At 55.7% G+C, this 3,487-nt stretch overlaps 1 pseudogene; it reads right to left on the reverse strand.

Moving 5' to 3' along the window:
- Positions 1 to 2,696: 2,696 nt before the first annotated feature.
- On the reverse strand, positions 2,697 to 3,487 carry LOC126647819 (feather beta keratin-like; annotated as a pseudogene).

The following is a 3,487-nucleotide window of genomic DNA, read 5'->3' on the forward strand; positions in this document are numbered from 1 at the left end:
CTTGCATGCAAAACATCCCAATTAGAGAAATGGGGACACTGCAACGCTGCCTTTTCATTTCCCTGGCCGGGCCATGCCCAGTCAGCCTCCCAGGCTCCTTTCAAGTGACACTATTAGAGGCCAAAATGTTTCCCGGGGGCCGTGACACGTCAGCACAGGCGGATGATGCAGCTGGTGCTGAGTGTCCCATTTCACCAGGTGGTTCCAGGCCCTTTGCCCTCCAGGAGAGGCTTCTCATAACGAACAGGGCATGGCTTCTGGCAACCCTAAAATAATAGGCCAGGCTTAAAATGTTTTTTCTGTGGCAGGAGTCACCATATCCATTGCTTAATCGAATACCCACCTCGAGCAGAGCTGGGTGTAAACTTCCCTGTCACCTTGGGCACTGTAATGTTTCAGAATCAGGAATTCAACATCAAGAAAAATCCATATGCTCTTCTCCCTTCCTTGCCTTCATTGGAGCCCCCCCAGGATTCTCCAATCAAGAGGAGAAGGATGTTTGAAAAGCAGGGACAGTCCTCTCCACACTGAGTCTCCTTCCAACTCCTCCACCCAGCACCAAATATCAGTGTTGGAATTTTCCAGCACTCCTCCACCCCCTAGCTCTACAAAACTCTTCTTTGGGCCTACACCCTGACTCAATAACAGGCGATGGAAAGAGCTTGCAAAGCTCTCCGTGAGACATCAAAACTCCTCAGAAGGACTCAGGTCTGGGAAAACACTGGAGGCAAGCAGACACCTCCAGATCACTGGTTCCACTTCCAAGCATCTCAGCACACTCAGACATGCAGTTCCCAGCTGGTCTGTCCCACAGTCAGCACTGATGGTGAGGGGCTGCCTGAAGGCTCCAGTGCCCTGCCATGCTCTGCATTCTCTCATCATTCCCTCACTGGAATGGTCTTTGAACCCCCCCAGTTCTCCTTCTACCAGTTCAACTCCTGAATGTTGATGGGGGGTGCTTTTCCTGAGGGCATCCCTGCACGGGGAGGGGGTGGTTTGCTGGCAGCAGCTGTTGATCAGGGAATCCTGGGATATGCTGAGCTGGGAGAGATCCACAAGGATCATCCAACCCCAACTCCTGGCCCTGCACAGACACCCCAAACCCTCCTGGAGCTCTGGTAGCCTTGGGGCTGTGCCCACTGCCCTGGGGAGCCTGTTCAGTGCCAACCACCCTCTGGGGGAAGAACCTTGTCCTGAGGTCCAACCTGACCGTGCCCTGACACAGCTCCAGACCATTCCCTGGGGTTCTGTCACTGGTTACAGAGCAGAGATTGATGATGCCCCTCCTCTGCCTCCCCTGAGGAAGTTAAAGACAGTGATCTCCTTTCAGCACTGTAGGGGCTCCCCCAGGTTATGGGGCAGCACAAAAGTGACCCTCACTCTACCTGAAGCAAGAGTGGGAGGCACAGGGCAAATCATCACCCCTGGGGGACTGCAAGCTGTGGGAAGGAGTGACAAGTCCACTTCTGCATCACCAACTGCATGACAAGTTGATGGTGTGATTCCTGGGGGGGTGACCCTGTGCAGGGCTAAGGGTTGGGCTTGATCCCTGTGGGCCTCTTCCAAATCAGCATATTCTGTGACTGTGATTCTGTGGTTCTTGATTCTGTGATTCTGTGACTCTGTGGTTCTGTGATTCTGTGAATTTAACACAGGAGTGATGGTGCTTCCCCCCCCCACTCCCGTGTCAGTGGTTCTGCAGTTCGGGGTGGAAGACACGATTTCTCATCCTGCAGAATTCCTTTCTTTCCTTCCTGGGATGCTTTGGTGGGTTGAGGGAAGTTTTTCCTCCCCCTTCAGTTCTGGGTTCCTCAGTGCAAGGGAGATGTGGACAAACCAGAGTAAGTCAAAGGAAAGGCCCAGTGGCTGATGAGGGGGCTGGAGCATCACACCCATGAGGAAAGATGGGAAGTGTAGGCTGGGGGGCAGGGGGAAGAGCTTAGTAAGGGGTTTAAATCCAAAGAGGAAGGAGTTTGGATCTTGTCAGTGCTGCCCATTGAAAGGACAAGTGCAAAAGGACACAAAAGGGCACTCAGAATCCTCCAGTGGAACCTCAGGAAGCACTGTTCCACTGATAATGTCGCTGACAGTGACAGTGGACCACGGGAACACTGTGACTGAAACACATGGACCACCTACAGGGGACTCCAGCCCTGGAGATACCAAAAAGCCACCTGCACCTACAACAATGGGCTCTATGTGGCCCCACCTGAGCTGCAGGCTGGGCCAGATGACCTCCAGAAGTCCACCCCAACCTCAGTAAATCATGATTCTGTGATTTCCCTCAGCTGGGTGTCCCAGGAGGGAAGGAACACGAGGAGACTCGAGATACAATGCAACATGAACTTTAATGGGTTTAAAGACAGAAAAAAAGCAGTGGACGTTGGAAGGGACCCGGCCCAGGCTGCTCAGAGGGGCAGCTGGCACCGAGACAGCCCTGCCCAGCAGTGGGACACACAGTGCCTCCCACAGCCACGGGCAGGACCCCGCTCCGCTGGAGTCAGGGGGAACCCACGGCACAGCACAGCAGGGGACAACACGAGGGGCTCACGAGGAGCAGAAGAGAGCAGGACAAGCACAAAACATCAGCTGGCCACGTTTGCCTCCCAGCCTTGTGGAAGCGCTGGCCAGCAGCTCCATCCTCAGTCCGGCTTTGGGCTCCCTGGGCGAGGCACTCGCTGGACTCAGGCCCGGCTTTAGCAGGGCAGGCACCTCCGGCCATAGTAGCGCCCACCAAAGCCACCAAGGCCACCGAGGCTACCCAGGCCGTAGCCCCCAGAGTTGATGGGGACACCGGACTCGCTCAGGATGCTGCCCACGGCGGCGGAGGTGGTGGAGCCCACGGCGGTGTTCTGGGGGAAGGAGCTCAGGATGGGCCCGGGCAGGGTCACCACCACGGGCGAGGGCTGGATCACCACCCGGGAGTCCTGGCACTGCCTCACGCAGGGCTCGTTGCAGCTGTTGGCCAGCGGGGTGGGCCCGCAGGGACGGCACAGGTCGTAGCAGGACATGGCTGTGGGTGGCAGACCTGGCAGAGAGAGAGACGAGGGAGTAGGGATGGCATGGGTAGAGCATGAGGCACAGCCTGAGATGATGCTCAGCAGGAGAAAGAACATAGACTGAGAAGAAGGGACAGCCTAAATAGGGAAGAAGAGAACCTTAGCTGTTACAGTCCCCAATAGGGCCCTACAAACACAGCCAAGACCTTCTCCCCATTCCCTCCAGTGTGGCAAAGAGAGCAGAGATGAGCACGAACCGTCTCAGCAAAACATATCCAAGGTAAAGACCCAGAGGAAACCAGAAGAGAAGGAGAAAAAAGACACAGAATAGACAGAGAGGAACGCACTTGCTGCTCACCTGGTTCACCGAGGAGGAGAAGGCAGGAGAAGTGGATGAGGAGCCTTCACTTGGACGGGCTTTTATACAGCCCCGCACAGCCCCGGGCCCAGAAGCGCCTTTGCACATGGAACGTGTTTCCCAAGCTCAT

Source organism: Myiozetetes cayanensis, unplaced genomic scaffold (genome assembly GCF_022539395.1).
Source record: "Myiozetetes cayanensis isolate MyiCay16 unplaced genomic scaffold, myiCay2020 scf41, whole genome shotgun sequence".
Taxonomy (NCBI): domain Eukaryota; kingdom Metazoa; phylum Chordata; class Aves; order Passeriformes; family Tyrannidae; genus Myiozetetes; species Myiozetetes cayanensis.